We start from the raw sequence: 14,779 nt of genomic DNA, 5'->3' as shown, positions 1-14,779 counted from the left end.
CGATGGGGTTCGCCGGTATACCTCTTTTCTCATGTCGGAAAACTGTATCTGAGAAGATCATTGCTGTCCTTTTAACCTCCGTCAGAATCATGCTGTACTCAGCGGAGTATGGCCGCGTCAGATTGCAATCAGATTTTTGTTTTTGAAGACAAATCCAAGCAATCAGATGGTACGTATAGATCCTGCATAAAAGAAGCAGAGAGGCCCGGTAGCTAAACCCACCATTACTCTCCGCTCCGCTCAGCCCACAGCACCGATGTGAAGCCCAGCACCCCGTGGGGGCTCATACAGAGAAGCCGAGCACGTGAGCCGCCGGCCGGCGCCGGCCGGTAATCCCCACCCGCGTCCTCCCCGCCGCGGCGGAAGCAGAAACCTCGACCACATGGCGCGGGCCCTCCTCCGCCGCGCGCTCTCCCTCGCGCCCGTGCCACCACCCGGGCTGCCGGCCTTCTTCTCCTCCGCCACCACCGGCGTCGCGCCCCTGCGCTCCCCTTTCGACGACCGCCTCCTCCGCCTCCTGCGCTCCAAGATGTCCTACATCTCCGATCGCCGACCGCCCTACCGGGTACCACCCCACTCCCCTTCCTCATTCAACCGTCCAGTCTGCTGCGCGCGATGACACCCACCTCGCATTTCCCTCCATCATCTCGCAGCTTCAAGTCGTTCGCCGTGGAGGACCGCAGCCCGCCCACCGCGGGGCCAAGAAGATCAAGATCGACGCCACGCCACGCTGTTCGACGGCGCCGCGGAGCCTGGCCCGGACGCGTATCTCTTCCACCGGGTCGAGGCGCTCGAGCAGGGCCCGCGCCTCCACCTCAGCCTCATCGTCGAGGTCGCCCGGGCCGACCGCGTCCTGGGGTTCATCTGCTCCGCCTGGCCCGACGACCTCGCTGTCCGCCACGTGCTCACCCTAAGAGGAGCCGGCGACCGCGGTGGGCGTGACTTCGCGTACGCGCCAATTCTTCAGTGTTTTCTGGCCTTGTTGCTTTGGTTGCTATTGTATCTGAATTTTGGGTGCTGTGGCTTCGAGGTGCAGGAAGCTGGAGCCTGCAGAGAGGGAGGCGGTGAAGAAGTTCCTGCAGGAGAGGGAGGTGGAAGCCGAGCTCGCCGAGTTCTTGCATGAATACGTGGCGAACAAGGAGACGATGGAGATGCGCCGGTGGTTGAAGACGGTCGAATCGTTCGTCGAGAAGTAAACTATGGAGTTGCAGGCATGTTAGCAGGTGAGATTGTCATGCTCGTTCAAATGGTCAGAGTTATGGACACAGGAGAGTGCTGTCAGTCTTGAAACAAACTTATGTTTATAATCCTCATATTACTCGTAAGACAAGCTTGGAATAACCTATTTTCTCGTGGTAAGATAGCATGATCATGGTCTATTATAATTCATGAGTAGTGACTAGTGATAACAAATAAGCCATGAACATTAAGTGATGAGAAAGCAAAAGGCCATCTTCACCAGTTATTTTCTAAACAGAATTAGTCTTGGGGTCATCTGTGACAGAACTCGGTGATTTAATCTATGTTTGAAAGCTTCTTCTCCTGTGCATGTGGAGCGCATTGGAGCGCATCAAAAGGGCGCATGTGGTCCTTCTCCCCAAGGTCACCGGAGTTCTCTCCCCTAGCTCATTCCGCCCTGTTGCGCTCCAAAATTGCTCCGTCAAGGCCATCTGCTAAGCCCTCACCTTCCGCCTCCAGCAGCAGATTGGGACGATCATCAGATCGCACTACAAGAAATATGTTAACCAGTGACCTATTCTTAACGACCATGTTTTTTTGGTCATAGATCTATGACCATTTCAAACCAAATGGTCCTAGGCCATTTGGGAGTGTCGAAACCCTGAAAAATTACGATTTTTTTGTCACGAAGGTCATAACTCATAACATAGACAACACTGCTCTATGACCTTGAGTTTGGGCCACTACGACCAATTTAAATGGCCATGGGTTCTATTCATGATTACTTAAAAAAGACCGATAGCCACCTCAGCAGGTTGATCTACGTGTCGCATCCATGTGTCGACTTTCGCTAACGTGTCTGCATATGTGGCATATCTATGTGTCAATTTCTGCTTAGTGTCATATGGGACCCACACATTGACCAGTTGACCAAGCACACAAATTGTGAGTGTTATTGTCGCCATATGTACCCGCAGCTTACCAATACCATGTAATATTGTATACAAGTCAGCTGAAATAGACAAAGTAGTTACTGAGATAAATTTCTAAAGTAATAACCAGTACATTTACTACCAAATACCATTATGAACAGACTATGTGACATGAACCGTGGTGCTAAGAAGAGAGCCACTCTAGTTTACATAGGGTTAAGTATACAAGAAAAAAATAAGCACAGAGAGATTTGTTTTGGTGTCACAGCAGGATATGTGCGCGGGATTAAAAGTTTCAGAATCCTAGGCGGGATATGTGCGCGCGGGACCTAACCCTAATCCCCACCTCCACCCCTCCCCACATTTTCGTGCGCCGCCGCCCATCTTCCCACATCCCCCATCTTTCTCTACCTCTCCAATTTAGATGTGCTTGCTGCTGATGGGGCGTACCCTGTACCGTGTACGGATTATTGGAGGTTGAGGAATTTTTGGGCGCCGATGCACTCCGGAATACAGTCTTGATTTTGGCTCGGGAAACTTGTCACCCTAGTTTACCCTTGATTTAGGTTATTTGAGTGTTTCTTGAATTGAGATATGGTGGTAAATTGGTTTACCATGGAATTGGCAACCTCATAATTCATATCTGTTCCTTTAATGGTTTATTTTGTGCAAGAATTCTTGTGGCTGTGTTCATGCATTGCCAATGCAATGTGATTTTCTCCATGGAAATTGATCGCAGAGTTCTTAATAGGTGGGGCAGTCTTGTTAAGGTTCTGATTTAGTCCTTACCGGATTTGCTTGAAAAGTGCAGGTGAAAAGTATATCTGGATAATTTGCGCTGCTAGTTGATTTGTTTCCCTGCAAGTTATGTTGCTTGATTTTTAGTTGAAACATGGTGAATGCATTTATTGTATCCTGGTGGATATATTCAACTTGAATTATGCGGGTGGATTGATTTACATTTAGTAGTGTGCACAAGTCATGTATCCATGCTGGAATCCTGAAAAAGATACCACAATGCTAAGAATTAGTTGTTTCCCCTTATGGATTAGTTACTCAGATTTCATAGGTATAATGCTATCCCTGATGTTACATCTCTACCTTAGCTGGTGACTGCCCTAGAAATTCATTTTGCCAAATTATTTCATCTTGCCCAAAAAATTCTTTTCAAAGATTACGATTATATCTATTTATTCAGTGTCTAGTTTATCCCCATGTTACATAACGCATTTGTATGATACTGTATTTTATATTTTAAAGCCCGAGTGATCTGTACAAATGCCAGCCTTTGATACAGGCTAACCTATATATTGTTGGGAACTGTTTTTCATTTTACTAAGTTACAAGTGGCCTAATGTTTAGTAGTTTCGTTTCCAAGGAAAGATTTCAATAATTTTACCATTCCATTGCCTTCTCACTTATCAAGTTAATATCACGTAATAACACACGTTCACATCACTTATTTGTACTGTAACATTTTGCTTTTATTTTCATTCCAATGAGCAGCAATGCTGGCCACTTCGAGCCATTATACAGCACACCTGCTTACCAGAAGGTGTATCGCCCTGTTACTTGGTCTATGACCCATATACCTCCAGCAGTTGCTGCTACACCTGGTGCGAAGGGAAGAGTCTATAACATAAGCAGCTGTAAAAGTACTCCAGATGCTTGCTTTAGCATTCAGTTAGCTGCATCACGACTCATTGTAACCCGTGCTCGAGCCCCTCATGAAATGACTAAATCTGCTTGGAAGCCTCTTACTCAGCCTCCTGTTCTGAGTGAAGAGCTGAAACGGGCAAGCCCTCCTGCAATCAACCCTACTGCCAAGCGGTCCAGAGTTACTTCCTCACAGGCTGCTAAAGATTCAGCTTCAAAAGCTAATAGAAATGTTAACAGTTGTATATGTACTAGTGGGTTTTTGTTCTCATTTTTATCTTTCATATTGTATTCCTAGTTTTGATTAGAATAATTACTTATTCAGTTAAGAACAACAGAAATGAAGAATGAGCTAGTCAGGGTGACCAGTTGGACGGGCCTGTCATCCCATCTATACCAAAGAAACTGCAAAGTGACAAGAGCTCTTCTGATGTAGTTTCAAAAAGGAAACCTACTATCAGAAGCCATGGTGCGAAATTAGCTGCTCCAGTGCTTATGAGAGGCAGCACGAAGTAAACTCTCGTAGGAGTCAACAATCAAATATATGCGTTTAATTCTATGTTTCTGGTTCAGGGGTTAATTCAATGAGGACCAATTCTCATTTAGAAAAGAAGCTCCCAGTTTGACATAGAATTTAAGAAATTACATTAGGCTTTATAATCACTGTCTACAATCTATAGTTTTGAATCACCATTGTTTTATTTCTCGAAAACGGACCTACAGAGCTGCCCTACGGACCTGCGAGGTGAGAAGAATTAGAATTGACTCGTTAAACATTCCGACACTAGTAGCTAGATGGCTACTATACAAGCCTGTCACAACTACAAGTAAAACACTGACACTGTTTCTTATGTGATTTGGCAACCACCAGCGTGTCTAACAAAACAAACTACTCATATACATTCTACAGACGTGTTAGTGTGTTTTCTAGTTTGGGTTAACTCAGTATCTGTTAGAGTACGTCATGGGCTTGGGCCCGTTAGTATTATGGTTTGCTTAGGGGTCAAGTAAGTCTTGCTTGGGAGTCAAGTAAACCTCTCTATATATGGAGAGGAGATGTATCAATCTAATCAAGCAAGAATTAAGAAGGAAATCCCTTCCCTCTTGCCATCGGCCGTGGGCAAGGCCCCCGGCCGGCCCTCTCGCGACCTCGCAGCCCTCTCTCTCCCTCCCAAACCCTAGCAGCCACATAACATTTGGTATCAGCTTTCCCGGGTTCGATCATGTCCAGCCCTCCACCGAGTTCTTCCCACCCGTCGCCGCCGCACTCCGACTTCCCCGGCGGAGATCACCGCAGCCCTCCGCGATCTCACCACTGCTGTCCAGGAGATCCGCCTCTTCCTGGCCGGTCCCTACGGGCCGCCGCTGCCAGCGGCGCTGCTGCCGTGGCAGCCGACGCACCAGGCGGCCTTCGCCGCGATCGCCGGGCCGCTGCAGCCGACGATGCTGCTATCGTCGCCGCCACCCGATGCCGGGCTGCTGCAGTCCCCGCTGCCGCTATCCACCATCTCCGGGCCGAGCCCTACCTCGGCGCCGGGGGTCCCTATTCTCCAACAGCCGGCCGCCTTCTTCCCCACCAGGATGCTACAGCAACAGCAGCTGTCGCCGCCACCAACGCAGCTGCTGTCCTCACCGACGCTGTCCCTGCCCTTCGGTGGGCAGCTGCAACAACAACAGCAGTTGCCGTCGCGACCAACACCGCAGCAGCGGCTGCTGCCGCCACCGACGCCGTCCCTGCCTTTCGGCGGTGTGGGAGCGACCTTGGCCCCAGGCTCTACATTGACACCGCCCGGGATGCCCTTCCACCAGGTCTATTTCCCTCCGTCGCCGTCACCTCTTCCGCCTTGGATCACTATCCGCCACGTGTCGGCGGCGGTGAGGCTGCAGGCTGCTGCGCGTGGCCTCCTAGTGCGTCGGCGTGTGCGGGAGATGCGTGATCTGCAGCTGCAGCTCCTCCAAGTTGCGCTTCGTTGCGCACCGGACCTCGATCTCGTCCGCTGCGTCGGGGATCTTGGGCGTGCGGTTTCCCCCATGGGCGGCGGACATGTTGTTTTTCCCGCGGGCAGCGACCTCAAAGTCTGCGCCATCGACAGTCATCCGGCGGGGAGAAGGCATGGTGTCACCGACAGGAGCGCACCGCGTAGCACCACTGCATTCCGCCGCCGCGCGCCGCGCGGGCTCCTTTTGTCCCGCTGGTTTCCATGGGATCCAGGTGGCTGTACAGGTGCACGTCCGACGGGCGAATGGTGTCCACTTTATTTTCAGGGGTCAACAATAAAGCGTCCCAGTCTATTTCAGGTTGAGAGTAATAAAACAAGCCGAGATGTAAAAGGCTCATTTTTAGGTGTTAGGGTTGTGTTGCGTCGAGTCATGGTATGTTCCGGTTGCAGCTCGAGGACGAGCTGCATGTCCAGGTGGGGTGTAGTGTTAGAGTACGTCATGGGCCTGGGCCCATTAGTATTATGGTTTGCTTAGGGGTCAAGTAAGTCTTGCTTGGGAGTCAAGTAAACCTCTCTATATATGGAGAGGAGATGTATCAATCTAATCAAGCAAGAATTAAGAAGGAAATCCCTTCCCTCTTGCCATCGGCCGTGGGCAAGGCCCCCGGCCGGCCCTTTCGCGCCCTCGCAGCCCTCTCTCTCCCTCCCAAACCCTAGCAGCCACATAACAGTATCTCTCCCTCGTGGATGTATATGTATTGTAGAAAGGGAGCAGATCGTTCATGTAAATGTCATTTGAATTATATCTGCGCCATACTTGTGTGGTTGTACATTTGCATACTAGGAATTTAAGTGTGCTGTTGCTATTTGGGCGTCATCTTTTTTTTTAGATAACAGGTAGAACTTCGCCCGACTTTAAATTAATAAAGCCATATGGTAGCCCGTTAGGATTACACACAGCTGGGCATTACAGCTTGGCCACACGAAACAGCACAGGGGGAAGTTCCAACAGAGCTAAACAATATCAGTGGCAATAATGCAGAAGCAGGACTAAGGCCAACAGGTTGAACCTACGATATTAGAGTGTTATACATGTAGACTGAATCAACTCCCTTGCAGAAAAGCAAGAAAATTGGACAATTTAGCAGTACTGTAATCTGTAATGGAAATTCAGTTTGTCGGTATATTCATCTTTCAGCTTGCTATAGCTCTTTTGAAGCTCATGCTAAAGCAACCTAAAGCTCACGCTAACATCTTGGTTATACTAAAATGTTTAGTATTTCACTGAATATTATTCTTTGATGATAATGCTCTCTAGTGAAAGAACATGGATCCAACACAATCAGTGAGGGATGCCCAGTCTCTTTTACTTACAAGAGCTCCAGGCTGAAGAACGACCAGTATATCCTCTCTTTTACAAAAGCTCTAGGCTGAAGATTAAATAAGCACATAAATAGTTTTATATAGTTAGATTTTTTTTTTTGAACGAGATAGGGTGCAAAGCACCCTAAAATTTCATTAAGCTCAAAAGCATTGTACATCAATGATTACATAGTCCAGAAGCTGCATTGAGTGAACCGCTGCAAGCATTGGACAAGAAAGGTTGCTATGAGCTATGTTCCTGCAAGAACAAGTAGGCTCAGATCGTACAGATCTTTTTGCCTGATGAGCCAAGGAATGGGCTACCCCATTGATTTCTCTGCTGATATGATAAACTGAAGATTTTAGAGGTTTTGCTAAAATCTGAAATTGTATGACCTGCCTCCTAATCTCCCATAAAACTGCTGGGGCATTTGCTCCTGGCGCCGCCACCGCCTTTGCAAGATTGCTGCAGTCAGTAAAGAACACTGGGGCTTGAATCCGGGCTGCAGCTGCAAAGGAAGCGGCAAGTAGAAGGGCATGAGCCTCCGCTTGAATTGCTGAATCAACACTCCTCGATTTTGCAGTGATGAACACATCAGTGTGAGATTCCTGCAATTTAACAGAGAAATATACTCCTATTCCAGCCGAAGCTGGCCTCGCGTTTGCCCTCCTTTTCCATGCTGCATCTGCATACAATTTTGGTCCTGTGAAAACAAAGTCAGTAGGCACAGTTGATCCTTGCGATTTAGAAGGATTGATCGCTGATATTTGATTTGGAGGAGGTTTCGTTGGGACTGCATCCATCTCCAGGTCGTTAAGAAGCGCAAGAGTCCTAATTGCCACCTGGTGCGGGGATCCGACTTTCCTGTTGAATAACTCATCGTTCCTGGATTTCCAAAGACACCAAAGGAAAGTGCAAATATTTTGCAATCTTGAAAAAGGGTGATTGAGAGCTAGCATATTAGTAATAATCTGAGATATGGAATCCACATTTTGCACCAAAGCATCAGCTCTAAGAAACCAAGGCTTATGAAACCAAGCAGCTCGAGCGAAGGAGCAAGTGAAAAAGAGATGTCGGTCATCTTCAGGAATACCACACCTGCAACATAGCCGGTCAATATGAGAAGAGTACCTGGATGCTCTGTCTCCAGTAGGAATTGCCCTTCTTAAAAGCCTCCAAATAAATGTCTTGACCCTTGGAATCATTGACTTGCATTTCCAAATTTGCTTGAGAATTTTCAGCGTGATGTCATCAATTGGTGCTGGCTTTGGTAGGCCATCATTCTGCAAAGCCTGTAGACAAGTTTTATAGGTAGATTTGGAATTGCATTTTCCATTAGGGGTTAGCTTCCAACACAAAATATCATCTTCATTTGATGGAAGGATATGAGTGGAAATGATTGTTGCAGCAGTGGGCTGTTGAAACAAAGATTGAATTAAATGGATATTCCATTGCTTTAGATTGGGTAGCCACAAATCACTAACTGTAGCTGGGTAAGAGAAACTTCCAGGTTGGATAATGAGGTCATCATAGATTCTTGTCCAGGAGGTGCACCAAGGCGTGCTCCAGAGAGAGATGTTGCCCTTCGTGATTTGGTAAAAGGAATTATGTTGCAGTAGAGGGATAATTTTTAGAACCGAAGTCCAAAAGGCAGATTTAGGTATGTTTGGCTTAGGCCTCCATATCGATCCATCACTGAAGTATTTGGATTTAAGGATGGAGTGGATCTGGCTATTGGGCTTCTCTGCAATTCTCCATGCCGAAGAAAGAATGAGCCCATGGTTAATAGCAGTCAAGTTTCGAATTCCCAGGCCCCCTTCTTCTTTTGGCGCACAAATATTCTTCCAGGCTGCTAGGCAGAGAGGTTTAGAATTAGGTTCAGAGTTCACACTAGTCCACCAGAAATTCCTAATAATAGCAGAATCTTTGCTAAGAATTTCTTGGAGAAGATAATGTTAGACATGTAGTACACCGGAATGGAAGCGAAAACAGAATTTATGAGCTCGACTCTTGCTGCATGAGACAAAGAATTTGCTTTATAAGTGGAGAGTTTAGTTTTGAATTTCTGCAGAATAAAGTTGTACGCTTCAGATCTATTTTTCGCCGGAAGGATGAGAGGGTGGCCAAGATGAGAAAATGTTTCATCTATCAAAGGAACATGGAAAATGTTTTGAATGTTTTCTTGGGTTCCTTGATCCACATGCTTGCTGAATACGACCCCCGATTTGGTCCAGTTTGGCAGTTGTCCGGAACTGGAACAGAAAGTTTGGATGATGTTCTTCATTTGTTGCGCTTCCTGGATGGTTGCTGTTCCACAAATGAGTAGGTCGTCTGCGAAAAGAAGGGAGTGAATTGGGGGGCAATTTGGTCCAAGCACAATGCCAGAAAGGTCTGACCTTGATAAAGCATCCTGCAAAGCTAGAGAAAGCTCATTAATTGCTAGGACAAAAAGATATGGAGAAAGGGGACAGCCTTGTCTAATACCTCTAGTACTGACAAAATTAGCATAAGGCTGACCATTGATAATGACAGAGAATCTGGGAGAAGAGATGCAGGTGTGGATAAGATTAATGAAATGACCATGCAGCCCTTTCCGTGCCAAGGCTGCAGTAATGAAATTCCACTCTAGTCTATCAAAAGCTTTAGCAAGGTCAATTTTTAGCATGAAAGCTTTGTTTTTCCAAGACGAAAGCTGAAAAGAATGAGTGAACTCTTGAGCAATGATAATATTATCACTAATTCTTCTACCTTCAATAAAAGCTTGTTGGGAAGGATGGATATAATCAGGAAGGTGAGGTTTGAGACGATTAGCCAGGCATTTAGCAATGATTTTGTAGATAACATTACAGAGGCTAATCGGTCTATAATCAGCAGGAACCATCGGAACAAGCTTTTTAGGAATAAGAGCGATATGGGTGTCATTTGCATGAGCTGGAAGGGATGCCGTGAGGAAGAAATTTTTTACCAGTTGGTGAACGTCATCGCCGATCCATTCCCAGGTTGCAATGTAAAATTCAACATTGAAGCCATCTGGTCCTGGAGAAGCATTCCTTTTCATTTCATTTAGAACTTCCCAGATTTCTGCCTTATCAGGAACAGTGTAGGTCATATCATCAGGATTAGTGCCCATGTTATCAGGAATAGAAATGGCAGTACAGATGCTTGAAGAGGTGAAAATGGATCTGAAATAAAGTACAAAAGTATTGGCAATTTGATCAGGCATGAAATACATGAGGTCGTTTTCATCTTTGATGGACATGATAGTATTTCTTCTCCTTCTTTTAGCTATCGTTCTGTGAAAGAAAGAAGTATTTCTGTCTCCATCTTTTATCCAATTCTTTTTAGCCCTTTGTACATAGAAGTCATTCAATTTAGTAATATTCTGTTTATACCTTGTTGAAAGTGCATGGAGCCCCCATGTGTGGTTTTGGTAATTAATGACAATCCCTATGGACTAATGTTTGCATTGAGTTATATTTGTAGGAGTTGTCCATAGGCAATTCTTGAACCATATGTTGGCTTCAAGGTTGCAATAAGAAGAAATTGATGAAGGATATCAAGTGTCAAGTATGTCTTGAAGATGAAGATGAAGTGAGCCCTCAAGCTACTTCAAGACATCAACATGATGAAGAATGAAGAAATGAAGTGCAAGTTCAAGATGAGCCATCTCGAAGAGATCCTTTGCTTGAGTCTTGCCATCCATATGGTGATCATGGATATGTGAAGATGCGCCGAAGAAGAAGCTCTCCCATGGTGGATTATGGGGGAGCAATCCACAAGACTTCGTCAAGCAAGCACAAGCAAGAAAGGCGTTCCATCTTGTTGAGGTCAAGATCGTCGTCATCGAGCTCAAGTGGAATGCGCAAGTATAAGGTTTGCTCTTGATAGGGTTTGTTTCTCACCGGTCTCATAGTGTAGTTGGAGACCGGTTTATAGTTTAGTTGCCGTACTATCAAGAGGGCTCTCGAGTGAGTAACTCGATCGTATCGTTCGGAGAGAGCTCAAACCTTTGCATCCTTGCATCATCTTTCTTGGTTGTTATTTGGACCTTATCCATGTGATGTTTTAGAGCTTGTGCTTATTCTCATGACAAGCTCTAGTTCATCGAAAACGGATTTCGCATAGATCACTTGTTGCGTTTTCGAGTTTGGTTCATCATCTTTCTTGGTTTTATTTGGATCTTATCCATGTGATGTTTTAGAGCTTGTGCTTATTCTCATGACAAGCTCTAGTTCATTGAGAATGGTTTTTCCATGGGCAACTTGTTGCATTTTCAAGATTGGAGGTTTTACCGGTATGTCTTTTTGAGATAGGTCAAACCTTTCTTCATTTGTTTCTATCCTCCTTTGCTGGACTATGATGTTTCTATGCATATTGTTGTAGAGCTCATTGTTGTGATTTCAACGAGCCCAAGATCATCGAAATCGGAGTCCGGATGCAAAAGTTATGCCCGTTTAGTTTTGGTGTTTCTGCAGTTTTCTTAGGCCGGATATTTTGGAAATATCCGGGCCGGATTATCCGGGCCGGATATTTCGGAAATATCCGGCCCCCGAAATCGTCTAAGGACCGGAAGAAAAGCAGCTCTGGATAGGGGCCGGATTTTTGGCCGGATTTTGTCCAGGTTTTGTCCACGAGGCCGGATTATCCGGCCCCGGATAATCCGGCCCCAACTTGGGCCGGAATATCCGGCCCTGTTTTTGCCCAAACGGCTCGATTTTCTTGGGGGTATAAATACCCCCTTCTTCCTCCTTGGGCTGTGCTTCTCTCACTCTCTCTCTCCTCCATTGTTGAACTAGAGAAGCTTGCTCTATCTCTCAATCCCTCCATGATTCTTGCCCCCATTTGAGGGAAAAGAGAGAGGAGATCTAGATCTACTTTTCTACCAATCAAATCCATCTCTTTGTGAGTGGAATCCTCTAGATCTTGATCTTGGTGTTCTTTGTGAATTCCTTTGTTCTTCCTCTCTTATTCCCCCAATAGCTTTTGTAGCTTTGTTGGAATTTGAGAGAGAAGGACTTGAGCATCTTTGTGGTGTTCTTGCCATTGCATTTGGTGCATCGGTTTGAGTTCTCCACGGTGATTCGTGGAGGTGAAAGCAAGGAAGTTGTTACTCTTGGGTTCTTGGAACCCTAGACGGATTCTAGGCCTTTGTGGCGATTTGTTGGGAGCCTCCAATTAAGTTGTGGATGTGTGCCCCAATCTTTGTGTAAGGCCCGGTTTCCGCCTCGAAGGAAATCCCTTAGTGGAACCGTGACCTAGGCCTTTGTGGCGAGGGTCACCGGAGATTTAGGTGAGGCGCCTTCGTGGCGTTCGGTGTGTGGTGTGAGTACCGCATCTTGGGGTGAGGCCTTTGTGGCGTTGGTGTGCATCGAGCAACCACACCTCAAGGTGAGCCTCTTGTGGCGTTCGGGAGCACTAAGCAACCGCACCTCTCCACCGGAGATTAGCACTCGCAAGAGTGTGAACTCCGGGATAAATCATCGTCTCCCGCGTGCCTCGGTTATCTCTATACCCGAGCTCTTTACTTATGCACCTTACCTTGTGATAGCCATCGTGCTTGAAGTTATATATATCTTGCTATCACATACTTGCTTGTATTGCTTAGCATAAGTTGTTGGTGCACATAGGTGAACTCTTGCTTAGAATAAGTTGTTGGTGCACATAGGTGAACCATAGTATATATGCTTTGGGCTTGACAAAGTAAACGCTAGTTTTATTCCGCATTTGTTAAGCCCATCTCGTAAAAGTTTTAAATCGCCTATTCACCCCCTCTAGGCGACATCCGTGTCCTTTCAATTGGTATCAGAGCAAGGTCTCTCATTCTTAGGCTTCACCGCCTTGAGAGTAAAGATGTCGGTTAGGGGATTAGATCACAATAACTTGTTTATATTTGATGGCACAAATTATGATCTATGGAAAATTTATGTGCTTAATATTTTGCGGGGTATTTCCCGAACATGGAGCGATTTCTTGACATGGGTTTTTCTTCTCCTAAGGATCCCCAAAATTTATCTTATGAGGAGAAGAAAAACTCTTGTCTCGATGCTCTTGCTTCTCATGTGTTTTCCATTGTTGTGAGCAATGTAGTTACTTCTTCAATCATGCCTTTTGGGAGCGCTCATGAATTATGGACAAAGCTTCGAGATAAATATGATGTGTCCAATATCATTGAGGATGATTGTATTGCTTCCACTTCCGGCCGTGATGAGTTCTCATCTTCATCCACTTCACCAAAGTGTTTCAAGACACAAGGTAATGATATGGTGAGTGGTGATGGAAATTGCAATGTTGGTATTGAGCTTACTATTGATGATCCTTCATCTATATCTCATTGCAATGGTTCATCTTTGGACTTAAACACATCTAGCACTAGAAATGATTTACATTCTTGTGTTGATAGTCCTTGCATATCATGTGTAAGTTGCTTGAAAAAATCTAATGATGATATGCTTGCATTGTCTTGTGGCCATGATAAAAATGATTCTATTTCCTCTAGTTGTTGTGTGTCTAACAATGTAGAGGAAACCAAAGATTCTATTGGTCAAGACAAGATCTTGAAAGGAGCCTCAAGTAACTCCTCATCTTTATTTCACGGTCCTCATATATGCCTTATGGCCAAGGGTTCCACGGTACCTCCTACCATGGAACCTAATATGTCTCGTGGTGATAAGAATGAGGATGAATATGAAGAAGAGGATTGGGTTGTCTCTCTACGCGATAAAGGTGAGAGTGTATTCAAGGTTCTTTACAAAGATAAAATTGCTAGCTCTCACTTCTTTGAAATCTTGACTACCGCTATTGAGAGCCAAAAACTTATTTGGATGCATGAGAACACCATTGATAAAAAGGGTGCTCTTGAACGAGAGTATGCCGATGATGTAGCATCTTTAAAGAATGATCTTGAAGAAGAACAAGAGACCGTAGCCTCTCTTGAGGAGCAACTTCAAACCCTTGAGGTGTCTCAAAATGAAATATTTGCTAAACTCACTAAAGAAAGAGACCATGCTAAAGCTAAATTAAAATTGCTTAAAAATGAAAAGTTCAAAGTTGGTGTTGGCCATGATAAACTTGTTAAGGATCTAGATGATCTAGACAAGGCCCACAAGGCCTTGGAGAGCGAACACTCTATCCTCACCAAGTCATATGAGCAACTACAAGCTTCATATTTAAAAGAGCATGCTATGTTACCCTCTCTTCTTGATATGTCTTGTGATGATGCTTGTGCTACTAACTCTACTTCTTGTGAAGCATCTATCATGAAGGAGAATGTTGAGCTAAGGGCTCAACTTGATTTGCTAACTTGCAATTATGGGAAATTGGAAGAAAATCATGGAAAACTTTCTAGCTCCCATGAGGATATTCTAGCCTCTCATGATAGGCTAAAGTTAGCTCATGAGGCTATCATATCTAAGGCAACACCTTGTGAGCCTCATGTGGATACTAGCACTACTACTCAAAATGCTATATTGCCATGTGCTAGTCCTTGTAATTCATCCACTCATAGTATTGCTAAATCTTGTGATGAATTATCTTCCTTGTCTTGTTGCTCTAACAATGAAGGTTCTACTTCCTCTAGTACTTGTGTTGTTACTAACCATGTAGAGGAAATCAAAGAGCTCAAGGCCCAAGTCACTTCTTTGAAGAATGACTTGGTAAAGGGTCATGAAGGGAAATGCAAACTTGACACGATGTTGAGTATGCAACAATCC

General features: G+C 45.3%; 1 pseudogene; it reads left to right on the top strand.

Moving 5' to 3' along the window:
- The first annotated feature begins 234 nt into the window (after nt 1–234).
- LOC127302694 (uncharacterized) lies at nt 235–4,038 on the top strand (annotated as a pseudogene).
- Nucleotides 4,039–14,779: the final 10,741 nt, after the last annotated feature.

This window comes from Lolium perenne, chromosome 5 (genome assembly GCF_019359855.2).
Source record: "Lolium perenne isolate Kyuss_39 chromosome 5, Kyuss_2.0, whole genome shotgun sequence".
NCBI classification, from domain to species: Eukaryota; Viridiplantae; Streptophyta; class Magnoliopsida; order Poales; family Poaceae; genus Lolium; species Lolium perenne.
The sequence above is the reverse complement of the archived record's forward strand: the minus strand, read 5'-3'. Positions and strand labels throughout refer to the sequence as shown.